General features: G+C 44.7%; 1 long non-coding RNA gene across 1 annotated transcript in view; it reads left to right on the forward strand.

Annotated features, from left to right (window-relative positions):
* The first annotated feature begins 8,882 nt into the window (after positions 1 to 8,882).
* LOC140393522 (uncharacterized) overlaps positions 8,883 to 16,070 on the forward strand; it is a 167,904-nt gene continuing 160,716 nt past the window's right edge. Inside the window, exon 1 of the long non-coding RNA XR_011935643.1 lies at positions 8,883 to 9,052. This is a non-coding gene — a long non-coding RNA (uncharacterized lncRNA). The remainder of the gene's footprint in view (positions 9,053 to 16,070) is intronic.

The raw sequence follows: 16,070 nt of genomic DNA on the forward strand, positions 1-16,070 counted from the left end.
TTGCTTTCATTATTTTGATTGTGTAATATCGGTCTTTCTGTTTTTGAATGTGGGATCCCATATGGGTCCATTGTTTACGACTGGGAATAATAACATGGGAATTGTTTTTATCATCGACGGCAGCCAAGATGTTATCCTTAGTTGTTTCGAGTCATATTTTGGAAAGAACAATATGAAGCAAAGGACTTTCAGAGGGCTTTTGACAAAGTCCCGCATAAAAAATTAGCGTGTAAAATTAAAGCGCATGGGATTGGGGGTAATGTATTGAGATGGATAGAAAACTGGTTGGTAGACAGGAAACAAAGAGTAGGAATTAACTGGTCTTTTTCAAATTGGCAGGCAGTGACAAGTGGGGTACTGCAGGGACCGGTGTTAGGACCTCAGCTATTCACAATATATATTAATGATTTAGATGAGGGAACAAAATGGCATATCTTTTAGGATTTGTGGGAGGAAACTGGAGCACCCGGAGAAAATCCATGCAGGCACGGGGAGAATGTGCAGACTCCGCACAGATAGTGATCCAAGCAACAGTGCCAACCACTGTTCTACAGTGATTCCTGGCATGGCAGGACTGAAGTACGAGGAGAAATTGAATCGGTTAGTATTGTATTTGTTGGGGTTCAGAAGAAAGTGGGGGGGCATCTCAAAGAAATCTATAAAATCCTAACAGGACTGGGCAGGGTAGATGCAGGAAGGATGTTCACGATGGTGTGTATGTCCAGAACCAGAGGGCACAATCTGAGGATACGGGGTACACCATTTAGGACAGAGATGAGGAGAAATTTATTCACCCAGTGAGTGGTGAGCCTGTGGAATTCATTATCACAGGAAACAGTTGAGTCCAAAACATTGTCTGGTTTCAAGAGGCAGTTAGATATCGCACTTAGGGTGAAGGGGATCAAAGGATATGGAGGAAAGCGGGATTCGGCTATTGAGTTGGATGATCGGCCATGATCATAATGAATGGCGGAGCGGGTTCGAAGGGCCGAATGACCTCCTCCTGCTCCTATTTTTTCTATATTTCTAGAGAAAAGCTCGTCTCGAATAAAATCAACTTGCAAAGGTAGAAAATAATATGGTCATGAATCATGGGTAAAATAATTCTGGAGTTTCCTCGTGACGTGCTCCATCACTGTTAACATGACAATTGATGAAAATTAGTGGCAAAACAAGGTACAAAATTGCACTTCAGTTTTTTTTTTATGTACAGGATTTGATATGGAGCCACTCCTTCATCTGTGGGTTTTAAAAACATCTGTGACTTGGCTGTCGACCAATTTTTTTCAATCACAGTCCAACTAAATTCTGAGTCTTTAACTGCTTCTACAGAATCTGGCACTACAATGATAAATATGGGTGGATATAATTATATCTTTAAATGTGAAAATTCAAAATGAATTCATTGAAGTGCAGCTGCCTCTTTCACATGTGCAGTTTTTTTTTTGTATTCTCTTTTTCATTCACTCCTCAGGTCGTCTGTTCTGCTAAATGCAGGATAATAAGAGTAATTTTAAGTGTACGGTCATGAACTCTGGTCAGTAAGCCTGATATTTTGTTTTATTCCAATGTTTTGTCCCTTACCTCTTCTCTTGTGACAATAGAATCTGCTACTGCTCCAACATTTTACAGAAATTATCATCCTCAACCTGCATGCTAGAAAGCAGGGGTGAAAGTCTTCTTCTAATGGAAAACAAAGAAATGCCTATTTTTCTCCACAACCAATGGGCAGAATTTTCTGATATTTTTTCAAAGTAACGGTCCCGGTGAGAAAACCGGGGAAAATCCAGCTGCCGCCAATTGAGGGAAACTCGACATATATTCATCCTCTTTAACAACATTTTTGTTCTCCGTGTGATTCACGCCGTGCCCGTGATAGCTGGCCTCTGATTCGCTGGCACCGGGAAAAATTAAGGCACGATTCAGCGGACAAAGGTTAAAGTCCGCTTTTGGGCGTGTTTGACAGGGTGTTTCTCAACGCCTGCAGTGCCGTAGCTTCATCCAGTGATTCACCTGCACTTTGCTGGTTTTTTGGGTCTCGGTGAGTTTCTCCCCACCGAGGCCACACTCCTCGCAGATCTGGGCGCCATTATGTCTGGCAGCCCCAACTTCTACACCGCACCCCCCCCCCCCCCCATTTTAGGCCCTCCCCTCCCTTACTGTAACGCCCCTTCACCCCTCACCCCAACTTTCTCTAGCCCTCTGGAAACCCCCCCATCCTCCTTCCAATGAGCAAGGCCCCCAGGCCCAACATCTGGCAGTGCCAACCTGGCATCCAGGCACCCTGGCACTGCCAGCCTGGCACCCGCCACGGAGCCCGATTTGGGGCTCTCGTGTGATTCACCTGTTGGAACGCGGTTGCTCAATTATGTCCTAAATGAAAATGAAATGAAAATGAAATGAAATGAAAATGAAATGAAATGAAAAATGAAAATCGCTTATTGTCACAAGTAGGCTTCAATGAAGTTACTGTGAAAAGCCCTTAGTCGCCACATTCTGGCGCCTGTTCGGGGAGGCTGGGGCGGGAATCGATCCGTGCTGCTGGCCTGCCTTGGTCTGCTTTAAAAGCCAGCGATTTAGCCCAGTGTGCTAAACCAGCCCCTACATAACTGCAGTTAGTGGGGTGCTCCTTTTAAACGCCTCCTCAGCGCTCCTCAGCACTTTTGGAAGTCCAGTCGAGCGAATGGCTGCCAGAAAGATAGCACCACATTTCCCAGAAGGAGCACTCACCAAACATCCGGACGATGTCAACAGATGCATGACATCTTATACCCGCGATCTGGCAGATGTCCAGCAAGCAATGTCACTAACCCCACCTGGGAGGCTTTGATCACGAAAGTGAGTGCCTGCTCACTCCTTAAGAGGATGGGGCTACAGTGCCAAAAGAATGACCTTGTTCATGTCGTCATGTTAAGTATGCCTCCTCATGTCTCCCATTGCACCCCTTAACACACCCATTACACATCCAGGGTGATCCCTCTCTCAGTCAAATCACAGGGTCCCAATATTTGTCAGGCTGTGCTCCTCCAATCTCTAATGTCCCCACAGTAAATAAACTGTTTATCACATCCCCACTCCCACTCACCTCCAATGCATGCCGCCAGACTTCATCACCATCTGACCTGGCAGGACTCCTGCCTACAGAGGCGGACCTTCAATGGAATGCACAGCGCTGCATCATGGGACCCCAGCCAATGGGGGCCCCGTTCGGAGAGGTGACTGTTGTGGTGGGAACACCATGGGAACACCAATCAGAGCGTTGGTACCTCTAAATCTGCAGATAGGCTCTTGAGCCTATCAGCAGGCAATACAAAAAAGATCGGGCTCAGATTGGTGGACTCCCATTTAGAGCAGGAAAACAGGTTGCCAGACGTTGAGAGGTGGTGCAGACTTAGACAAGTTCAAAGGTGGATCTCCTGCATTGGTGTGAAGTTTCTGAACTTTCATTGAGTAAAGTTGCAAAGCAACACCCAGGTTTCTGTCATTTAATTAATTTTTAAAGAAATAATCTTTATTGTCACAAGTATGCTGACATTAACACGGCAATGAAGTTACTGTGAAAATCCCCTGGTCGCCACACTCCGGCGCCTGTTCGGGTACACAGAGGGAGAATTCAGAATGTCCAATTCACCTAACAAGCACGTCTTTCGGGACTTGTAGGAGGAAGCCGGAGTACCCGGAGGAAACCCATGCAGACACAGGGAGAACATGCAGACTCCGCACAGACAGTGACCCAAGCCGGGAATCGAACCTGGGACCCTGGACCTGCGAAGCAACAGTGCTACCCAATGTGCTACTGTGCTGCCCTGGTCTGATGGCCATCCTGAGGCAAAAGTGAGGTCACCGACCTGGAATTGGGGTGTCAGCCTCCAAAGCCTCCAGCAAGGCGAGGAGCAGGTGCTGGCCATCAGCTGTCTAGCGAAGCACTGGGGCAGCTCTCAACCTCCAAGCAAAGGCTGAGGATGGGTGGCCACTCAAAAAGAATGGAGGTTCCCAGGCCATATAGTCAGCAGCAACCAGCCAGAAGCAAGCGCGGTCGTCAAGACTTGAGGCTCGAGGAATCAGGGATTAAGGCAAATCGACCAGAGGCCAGCCAGGTAGGGATGAGAGTGAGAGGGCTGGGCAGCAACCAACATCTGCTTTCTTCTTGGTGTTTTGCATGTTGACTTTACTGCCTTTTTGTAGTGTCAGCCATTGCTCTTTCTGAATGATTGTGGTGTCTTTTATGATATCTGGTTTGCTTTGACCATCGGCATCACAGGTTTCCCAAAACTTATTGCCAGCAGCCTGTTACTCTGCTGGGATTTTGACAGTGAACTCCAGCACATCTTCACACCAATCATTTTCACAATTTTCAAAGAATACCCCCCTACCAACTCATAAGCTTTGTTTAATTCATCATTGCCTTTGGGCAGCTTAGTCAATCGGCTGCTTTTTCTGAATGAGGCTTCTTTCAACAAAAGATTCTGAAGATTTATATTTGTGAACTGTTGAAATCAAGACAAATAATCCTCAGTCAATATGAAGAGATGCTATGAATCTGGAAGTCAAAAACAAAGGAGGTTGATGGCGATGTAAGAGGACAAAGCACGGCAAAAAGACAATTTAACACTTTCCTTCAAAGGATTAGAAGTATTGAGCAGTGCCCAAACTACAAATACATCCTCAACAACAACATCCATAAAATGTTTTGGTGACTTGTCTGATGACTTTGACATGTCAATTTCCAGAGACAACACGTCTCCTGAAAAACCTGAACAGGATGTGGATTCTGAAATAGGAATGGAACTATAAGATACTGCTCAAGATCATTGTTCTTCTGCTGCTGAAGTGAGGGAAGACACTTACCCTGAAGACGTTTCCTTCTGGCCAAAATCTGTTGAACTAAGTATGATTGAATATTTTGTAATAAATAGACCAGAGAACATAGGTAACATGGAAGATTTGAGAAAAAGGTTTGACATTTGAGGCCAAAAGCAGTTAAGAGAAATGGGTTGGTGGGAAGGAGAAATCGGTTTGTTTTTTGGAGGCCTCTGAAGCAGTCTACTGTTATATTTCCAAATGATTCCCTGACCCTAGTAAAGGGAAACAATCATTTGTCGACGGGTACTCTAACTAGAAAAATGTTGGAAGAGATATTGCTGATCATGAAACTTCCTAAAGCCATAACCATGTTAATTTTATGTGAGCATTAGTTTAAAGATGTCAATTATCTGGATTCTGCCTTGTCAGCTCAGTTTGGAAAGGAGTGATTTTACTGGAGGAAAGTGCTGAGACGTGTTGTTGTCACAGTCAAACTGCTGTCTTCTTTGGGACTACCTCTAAGATGACATGAAGAGTCATCATTGTCAATTCGAAGAGGTAATTTTTAGCCTGTCTGGAATATCTCAGTGAATGTGGCGAGCTTTTCAAAGAGCATTTGAAAAGTTATCAGTGAAGACGTTTTAACGCTAAGAACCTACAATGACTTCATCACTAAAATGGCAGAATGGCTCAGAAACCAATTCACCAATGATGTCAAAGATGCCAAATGCTATTCTATAATTGTTGATTCGACAGATGTGAGTTACATAAGAACATAAGAACTAGGAGCAGGAGTAGGCCATCTGGCCCCCCGAGCCTGCTCCACCATTCAATGAGATCATGGCTGATCTTTTGTGGACTCAGCTCCACTTTCCGGCCCGAATACCATAACCCTTAATCACTTTATTCTTCAAAAAACTATCTATCTTTATCTTAAAAACATTTAATGAAGGAGCCTCTACTGCTTCACTGGGCAAGGAATTCCATAGATTCACAACCCTTTGGGTGAAGAAGTTCCTCCTAAACTCAGTCCTAAATCTACTTCCCCTTACATTGAGGCTATGCCCCCTAGTTCTGCTTTCACCCGCCAGTGGAAACAACCTGCCCGCATCTATCCTATCTATTCCCTTCATAATTTTATATGTTTCTATAAGATCCCCCTTCATCCTTCTAAATTCCAATGAGTACAGTCCCAGTCTACTCAACCTCTCCTCGTAATCCAACCCCTTCAGCTCTGGGATTAACTTAGTGAATTTCCTCTGCACACCCTCCAGTGCCAGTACGTCCTTTCTCAAGTAAGGAGACCAAAACTGAACACAATACTCCAGGTGTGGCCTCACTAACACCTTATACAATTGCAGCAAAACCTCCCTAGTCTTAAACTCCATCCCTCTAGCAATGAAGGACAAAATTCCATTTGCCTTCTTAATCACCTATTGCACCTGTAAACCAACTTTTTGCGACTCATGCACTAGCACACCCAGGTCTCTCTACACAGCAGCATGTTTTAATATTTTATCATTTAAATAATAATCCCTTTTGCTGTTATTCCTACCAAAATGGATAACCTCACATTTGTCAACATTGTATTCCATCTGCCAGAATAACATTTACTTTAAGATGTGCCCAGCGACAGCAAAGTTGTCCAGTTAAAATTCCACACTTCTGAGTGTCTGGTGACAAAGGTTTTGCAGATCATTTCAAATTTAGGTTTGGACATCAAAAATTGTTGTGGGCAGAGCTTCGATAATGCCACAAATATTGCAGGAGAATATTCAGGTCTACGTTCCAGTCACACCTAGAATTTAATCTGCAACCCTGCAGCTGAATCGTGTGAGGCAGCCATACATTTTTTTTTTTACTTTGTTCAAAACTTGTATGCCGCCTTTTCAGTTTCCACACATCAGTGGAATATGCTGAATTCACGTTTGGAACAAACACAAGGAAACATTTGGCAATCAAAAGAATTTGTGACAGCAGGTGGGCTGCTCATGCAGATACTGTTCTGGCTTTGAGACTGAACTCTGTTGATTTAAAGGAATGCTAATTAGACATAGCCACATCAAATTCAGAGAAACCACGTGTGAAAGTTGAAGCAAAATTCTTCACAGAGAAGTTTGTAAAGTATGAAATTGCTGTTTTTACTGTTTTGTGGAACCGTTTACTTCAAAGAATTAATGCTGTCAGCAATTTGCTGCAAAATGTTGAGACAATTTTATTGAATGCTTTGCAATTGTTAGCCTCAGTTAGAAGTTTTGTCATGGAAGTTCAAAATGACTACCTCAGTGGAAGCAGAAGCGCTAGGATTAACAAAGAATACAGGTCCCTCTGATGATGAGAAGCATAGAAGACACAGGATTTTGGTTAAACTAGAGACAATGAAATCCCTAAGAAAGAGAAAGAGGAGATCATCATTGAGATGGTCAATGTTATTTGTGACATAATAATGGTGGAATGTAGAGTAGAAGTGAATCTCTGAAGGAAACTGTTGAATTATTTTGTGTGGTTTTCGACAAACGTTTGGTTGAGAATGCTAAGAGCTGCTCCAGAAAGAGGTTAATTGAATTCTATCGGGAAGACATAGACACAAATCTTTTTGAAGATGAAGTGAACCATTTAATCAATAATCATGAGCTCTGTGCTTCGAGATCACCAGCTCATTTGTACAGAATTGTGCGTGATGGTTTGCAGGCAACCTTTCCAAATGTTGAAACCATTCTGAAGATCTTTTTAACAATATCTGTTACAGATACGTAGAATCATAGAATCATAGAATTTACAGAGCAGAAGGAGGTCATACGACCCATCGAGTCTGCACCGGCCCTTGAAAAGAGCACTCTACTTAAGCCCATGCCTCCATCCTAGCCCCGTAACCCAGTAACCCCATCTAACCTTTTTGGACACTAAGGGCAATTTATCATAGCCAATCCACCTACCCTGCACATCTTTGGACTGTGGGAGGAACCTGGAGCACCCGAAGGAAACCCACACAGACACGGGAAGAATGTGCAGACTCCGCACAGACAGTGACCCAAGTCGGGAATCGAACCTGGGACTCTGGAGCTGTGAAGTAACTATGCTAACCACTGTGCTACCGTGCTTCTGGTGAATGTTATTTCTCTGTACTGAAAAGAGTGAAAACTTATCTGCGAAGAACGATGTGTCGGGAATATTTGACAAGTTCAGCAATACTGACAATTGAAAATGCGTCCTTACAAGATTTTACCTACGATGATGTCATTGATGATTTTGTGAAGGAAAACGCATAAGAAAAACCATCTAAGTTGCCATGGATTGCAAACAACTGATGAACCCAAAAATCTGTCCCTCTACCATGTTCCCTAATCTCAGTTTTGTTCTTCAAGAGAGAACATATGCTGGTCTGATATATTGGCTGGTAGTCACATACAGACAGTTATAAACAGTGAGTAACCGTCATCCCCCATCGCTCTTTACTGGCCTTCAGAAAGTCGCTTTTTACTCTTCTGCACAATTAAATAACAGAATCCTGCCAGATAATTGCCAGCAAAGCCACTGATATTTGACTTGGGCTGGACATTCCAATTTATTGGAGTATTTGCTCCTGCACTGGACTTTTTCTGGCTCATTCTGTCCTGCACTGGCCTATGCTGTGCTGCAGTCATATCATCGGCTGATTTCTTCTTCCTGTATCTTATCAGCCAATTTATTTTTTGCCTCAAGACACAGAGATCACACTATTGACCATCTCTAACGTCATGCTGACAACAGGTAGGCTTGGATTTCAATTTATCAATTAGTACAGGCTTGTTGATGTCATAATTAAAGAGAATCTCAGCAGTCTAAGTGATTTTGGATTTCTGCGCCTTGCATTGTGCGAGTTGAGGGTGGGTAAGGTCAGGAGGGCATTGATGCTATTTGGTGTGGGTCTCAATGTTATGAGGGTGGCTGCCACGTCACCAGGGGGTGGGGTGTGATGCTGGGCCCCCACAAAGGGGCGAACTTGCGGCCCCAAATAGTGTAAGTCTGCGTCTGCCTGTCTACACTAACCCCATCTGTCTCATTGCAGGGCAACTGGAGGACAAACAGCGTGAGCGGGTACAGCTTGCTAGAATCACGCCCGAGCTGAGGACCCTAATGCCCATTGAGGAGAGAGCCCTTGAGCTATCCGGCAAGGAGCAGAACCACACCTGTGCAGAGGGAGAGATGAGGGCAACAGATAAAATTGCAAACCTTCAACAAAGCAACCGTGGTGCAAGCCTCATGTGAGGTAACTTTCTCCCATCAGTCTGCCCCTGTGATGCACTAATGCCACCCCACTTCATTGCAGGTCAATCCGTCAGCCAGCCCACACCATCGTTGCACCCTCTGGAGACCACAGACCAGAGTAGCTTCCAGGGAGACATCTCGGAAGCAGGTATAGAGGAGGTGTCAAAGCTTTCACCTGCACCATCCACAAGGACAAATACCCACTCCTCAGTAGGATTAACAAGTAGATAGGCTTCTGGGCCACTCACAGCAGATTCACAGCAGGTGGTGGAAAGAAGGTCTCAGGGATCCCGGAGTCCAGGACTCTGCTGAGCCTAGGCTGATGACATGTCCCGGGTGCATTCATCCCAAGGCAGCTGGAGCTACAAAGACAGATTTGCGAGCTTCAGGAAGGGCTAATAGAATCTCTGCGAGGCCGTTTGGAGGAGTCCCATTGCCTTCTGTCCGAGGAGATGGTGCTTTCAACGCTTGGCAATGAGGCCTACACTGCGAGGGTGCCGTCCGCAGTGATGATCTTGGTGCAGGATGTGTTCAACATGACAGGAGGTGGGCAGCACAGTGGCACAGTGGATTAGCCCTGCTGCCTCACGGCGCAGAGGACCCAGGTTCGATCTCGGCTCTGGGTCACCGTCCGTGTGGAGTTTGCACATTCTCCACAAGTTTACGTGGGTTTCACCCCCACAACCCAAAGATGTGCAGGCTAGGTGGATTGGCCACGTTAAATTGTCCCTTAATTAGAAAAATGAATTGGGTACTATAAATTTATTTTAAAAAAAGAAAAAAAAAAGAAAAACATGGCGGGAGATATCACTTGTTCACTGCTGACTGGAAGATGATGCGAATGTCACTCAAGCAGCCCTGAAACGAGCTGTTGGCATAGAAGTTCAGAGCGGCAGTAACTATCAGGGCCACAGGCAATGGGTGACCTCCCAGTCCATGTGGTGTCAACTCTTGCACGATCTGGCAAAGGTGCTCCACCATCCCCGGGGATCGAGGCATTTTTCTCCAGCATTGGATCTCTGACATTTGGAGATAGAAGGTTCAGTGGTGGAATACCCCTGGCTGTTTGTACTCCTCCAAGGCTCCACCTTCTGTGGCCTTGCTCCCAGAAAATCAATGGGCCATGCCTCCCCCTCTTCTGCAGTGCTCTGGTCCTGGCTGTGAACAGCAGCACATTGATGTCACTGCTGCTGGTTGATCGCAATCAAAAAGATTGCCAGCTCGACCGGCTCTATGATTCTCTCAAGTCAAAACTGAAAGGAAGAGAACATTAAAGTGAGCAATGAGGAGTTTTGACAATACCCTGACTCACAGCCCTCTCAGGATCTGCAACATCCACCCATGCACATCCCCCCTGTGAGCACCTTTTTAATGAGCCTCACTCCCTCCTCTGTTACAGAATAGCCACTTCCCCACAGTTGTCCCTCTCAACTTCTCCTGAATTAAGTGTGTGGTGAATGTATTCACCTAATGCATGTATGATACTGTAACCTATGACCTATGACTTGGAAGTGGTGATATGAGCTGCTTCCAGGTACTGTACTGTAACCCCGGTGGGCTCCGCCTCTGGCTCCGCCCTCACTGGGGCCATATATAGACCGGCCGTCTGTGGGCGGCATTCATCTGTACAACCGACTCTGGCTAGGCAAGTTCATGATTAATAAAGCTTGCTCTCTCTGCCTCTCGGTGAATTGAAGGTATATCAAAGTGCTTTGACCCTTTGGGTCTGCATGCCTCCTCCCGAGGGTGAGTAGATAGGGCAGTTGAGTGCATTCAATGCACCTGCATTCTAACCTCACAGAGGAATGATACACTGCCACCCATCATTTCCTGAATGGTGTAACTGATGAGCACCTTCACCATAACGCCTTGCTTTGTGTTATCTCCCTTCTAATGGAAACGTAAGTTTAAGCCTTGGGGTTAAATGCTTGGGGGCTATTCTTCCAACTATTTTGATGTAAAATCATATCATATTACACATACAAATAATATACATTTTCCTTTAAACCGGAAAATAGCTGCTTGACAGCAGTAGGGACAAATAGTTAACAATTGAGCGCCAATCAGTGCCACATTCATGCATCTATGCAAACTAAATTGGCGCAATTATCTCATCAGGGATGGGTCACGGAGCCGATCGGCAGGTAAGGCACCGCTGATGCATGTGAAGAGTGCAATTTGCAGTCAACTTCATCCTTAAAGGGCACCCCCATTCCCACAGCTCTAATGGGCTGGGAATTAAACAAGCCTTCCAACTTGGACAGTCTGCCACCCAGACACTAATCCCTGAGAGCCTGGCTTCCATAAACAGTGAAATTCCAGATATTTCATGCCCTCAGGCTTCAAAGTACAGCCTGAGTGTGGGGATTTATTCTGAATGCACTCATCCTCCACCTTTGTGAAGGTCTTCAGTCCTCATGAGGCAAGAAAATACCCCTTGTCAATGCCCCCATTCTACTCATGCAACCTGGCATCTCATGGAATCCCACCCATGGACCTCCTTATTGTACCCTGTGCTGACCCTGTCGGTTCACCTGCTCCCACCCACTTTCCAGTTGCCACTCTAGAAGGGCAATCCCTCAGTGGTGATATCCCCACATGCCCAGTAAAGAGGACATGGGAAGCGCTGCCTGCAAACCACCACCAGACACCTTTAAACATAGACGCTCACAGCCATGAAGGGCAGTTAAGTCCTGCAAGTGACCTCACCCCCACCACCCGAGGTACCAAGACTGAACATCACTGGCACACCCGCGGCACCAGGGCCCCAAGTTGTGCTTATCTGGAACCCCCGTGTCCCCTCTGTGACTGGCACTCCGGACGGTAATGGCAAAATGAGGGCGCACCTCCAATATCACCTTTGGAGGCAAGGTTGCCAGATTCTTGTTTTTACACGGCTGTTGTATATTGTGCTGGCATGATGCCACACTGGCGACTGATGAACATTTATGGGGGGGGGGATCCCGGCAGGAGGGCATGTTAATGATATGCTGATCTATTTAAATGAGGTCCCCAACCTTCCATGGTGATGTTTTTGTTATGCCACCGGCAAGGTACCTGGAAAATCCGTAAACCGCGATCTCGCCTGCGAGGTTCATGTTTCCCAATTCTTGCTGTATATTGCGCCGCATCGTCCTTCATGCTGACGGCTAACACGGGCTGAAAATTGCCCCAATGATTTGCTATCAATTGCACATTTGAAGTCCAAGCATTCCTGCAATATTATTATTTGGAAAGACTTTTAACCTTCACTTTACCAGTGGCAGCGACTTGTAAAGAAAAATGATTATTCTATTTTCAGCAGTGTGCAGTAACTTCTCAATGTTTTGGTTGTTAAATGCTGTGCCTGATGGGATACATAACTATATAGACCAGAAGTGTAACAAGTCGGGCAGTACGGTATCACAGTGGTTAGCACAGTTGCTTCACAGCTCCAGGGTCCCAGGTTCGATTCCCCGCTGGGTCACTGTCTGTGCGGAGTCTGCACGTTCTCCCCGTGTCTGCGTGGGTTTCCTCCGGGTGCTCCGGTTTCCTCTCACAGTCCAAAGACGTGCAGCTTAGGTGGATTGACCATAATAGATTGCCCTTAGTGACCAAAAAGGTTAGGAGGGGTTATTGGGTTACGGGGATAGAACATAGAACATTACAGCGCAGTACAGGCCCTTTGGCCCTCGATGTTGCGTCGACCTGTGAAACCACTCTAAAGCCCATCTACACTATTCCCTTATCATCCATATGTCTATCCAATGACCATTTGAATGCCCTTAGTGTTGGCGAGTCCACTACTGTTGCAGGCAGGCATTCCACGCCCTTACTACTCTCTGAGTAAACAACCTACCTCTGACATCTGTCCTATATCTATCTCCCCTCAATTTAAAGCTATGTCCCCTCATGCTGGATATTACCATCCGAGGAAGAAGGCTCTCACTGTCCACCCTATCCAATCCTCTGATCATCTTGTATGCCTCAATTAAGTCACCTCTTAACCTTCTTCTCTCGAACGAAAACAGCCTCAAGTCCCTCAGCCTTTCCTCATAAGATCTTCCCTCCATACCAGGCAACATTCTGGTAAATCTCCTCTGCACCCTTTCCAATGCTTCCACATCCTTCCTATAATGCGGCGACCAGAATTGCACGCAATTCTCCAAATGTGGCCGCACCAGAGTTTTGTACAGCTGCAACATGAGCTCATGGCTCCGAAACTCAATCCCTCTACCAATAAAAGCTAACACACCATACGCCTTCTTAATAGGGTGGATGTGAGGGCTTACGTGGGTCGGTGAAGACTCGATGGGCCGAATTGCCTCCTTCTGCACTGTATGTTCAATGTTCTATCTAACATCTCATCTTCAGCAGAAAACTGACAGAGCCATGCAGCTAAGCTCAGCATTCTTGTAGGAAGGGATAGGAAAGTGGGAAAAGTATCTGCAATTCCTGGTCCTAATTAGTACCCAGAGATACAAAAACAGAGAATGCTGGAACATCTCAGCAGGTCCGACAGCAGCTGTAGGGAGATAAAACAGCGTTACCCTGCCTAATGTATTTATGGATTCAAATGGAGATAGTTCCCATTGCTATGCTTTTCATGATAAATTGACCAGTTGACATTAAATGGTGACATTCCCTCCTCAACAAAAGAATGAAAAAAATCATTTTTTGTTCAGTAATTCATTAAATGTCATCATTTAATGTCAACAGGCCAGTTTATCATGACAGGCATATCAATGTGAAATTCTATCACTATTTGAAATTCATGAATACTTCAGGCAAGCATCACCGGGTACTGATTAGGACCAGGAATTGCAGACCCCCCCCCCCCCCTCCACTTCCTATCTCAAGAATACTGAGGCCAGTTGCATTGCCTTGCTGAAGATTAGCTAACTTGTTACCTTTGTCACAGTCATCATTTTTATTTTGCTTTACTGCCTGTGATAAGCATGTTTCAATGCATGAAGTGTGGGTTTCCGTAACCTCAGAGTGTGAGGTCCCAAAAAAATTCAGGCATGAAGTGTGGGCTTCCGTAACCTCAGAGTGTGAGGTCCCAAAAAAATTCAGCAGCAAGCTTTTGTAAATTCATAAAAAGGTTATTTATTTTCACACACTTAACCCAAACATATTGCACCATTTCACGTACTCATTTTGCATGCATATTCAGTCCTTTTTGTGACTGTCTTGTACTTTCGTAGATAGAGCTGAGGCTTTCGTTGAAATGAAGGGTATAGTGAAGGAAAAGCAGGAGGCTGTGAAGTTTCTAGGAGGTTGGTCCTCAGGTGAACATTAACTGCACAGGTTGTCAGAGTCCTTCTCTCGGTTGGAATCTTTCACTTTAAAGGTAGTTGTTTGATGGCTTGTAACTAATTTGATGGCTTTTGGTGGAACTCGGCCATCTTTTACTGTTTTTTAAGAGAAGAGAGAAAAAACATGGCTGTCTCATCATGTGGTCTTTTACAAGCTCAAAGGCCTTTTCCAAATAAGGTGGGTGGTCATGTTGATTACACATCCTGTATTGTTGTTTAACAGCTTGAGAGTTTGAGGTTTTCGGTGTCTTTGTGTTTGAATATTTCATTCAATTTGATAATACCCTTTTGGATTAGTTTCAGGAAAGGGCATTGATCCAACATCAGCCTGGAAAGTCCCCTTTGTTTCCTCTTGAGACAGGGGAGTGGTTTCAATCCATAAAATAAGTCATGTGACCTTTAGACAGCCATATTTTGCACCCTGTTGTCATTTTTAAAATATAAAAATTAGTTTGAAGTTCAGACTATACTGAGGCATGACACCTTCCTAGTCTGTCTAGTAACATGTCAGACCAGGCAGAGCATTGCCTCTCTGAGACATGGTGAAGATAAGGCTTAAATGCTGCCTGGCAGCCTGCTGACAATAATGCGCTCTCATTTCTTTTTATAGTCACCACCAGTAGTACAGAGAAAATCGAAAGCCTGTCCAAATTGGAATTTTGAACTGAGTTCAATGAATAAAAATTTGTCTTTTAATCCTTCCTGTCCATTATACTATTGGAAAAGTACTGCTCAGGGAAGGTCTCAAGTTATTTTCCCTGAAGAACGGCCTTTTATTAAAAATAAAACGTGGAAATAGGGCCAAAATTAAAGTATTAACATACTGAACATATGGTTTGCTTTAATTCAAACTGATGCCACATAAAATTAAGTGCGTGGCAGGTCCATAGCTCTGATGACTCAGTTCTACTGTCCTGATTTGCTCTTTTGATGGTAACTTTCTACTGTACTATGACCAGGAGGTAAATTCTGCCTCAAATGATGTTTTTTCCATGGAAATGCATTTACACCACAACATACTTATGCATCTTCCTCTCATATATCTCTGACAAGTAACAAGTTTTCACACAGGCATCAAAGAGCTAAACAAGAATACAGCACGGTGTCTCCTAAAGTGATAGTGAACAGTTGGAAAGGTAATTAGTATAAAGCAGTATTCAGACTTTCAGAACAAAGAGAGGTAGTTAGAACCTCTGATTTTTTTAAAACTGAGATAAGCATATCTATTAGACTAGGAGCCAAGAAAAGTTTTTGTGCTTTTGTAGATTCCGTAGCAAAGTGTGTCATAGGCACTGTGTCATGCAGCCCAACTAACTTCAGTTAGCCAATCTCAGCCTGGGTTGCACTACATTTGGCGGTAAGAACCCAGACTAAAACAGAGAAAAACAAACAGGACTTCCAGGGAGGTGGTAGCGTGGTGATATTATAGCTGGGCTCGTAATCCAGGGACCCAGGGTAATCCCACTTCGGCAGGTGGTGAAATTTGATTTGAATAAACAATCGAGAATTAAAAGTCCAAAAATGCCATTGTTCTAAAACCCCGTCTGGTTCACTAATGTCCCTTACGGGAAGGGAATCTGCTGTCCTTACCTAGTTTGACACTTAAACACCCACTTTCACGAAGCATGCTGGCCTGGCCAGCAAAGTCCACATCCATTGAATGAATAAAGTATCTCACCTAAATGACCATTCTTCATGTGCCCCTGGACTGCAAAAATAGGT

The sequence above is a fragment of the Scyliorhinus torazame genome, chromosome 17, assembly GCF_047496885.1.
Source record: "Scyliorhinus torazame isolate Kashiwa2021f chromosome 17, sScyTor2.1, whole genome shotgun sequence".
Taxonomy (NCBI): Eukaryota; Metazoa; Chordata; class Chondrichthyes; order Carcharhiniformes; family Scyliorhinidae; genus Scyliorhinus; species Scyliorhinus torazame.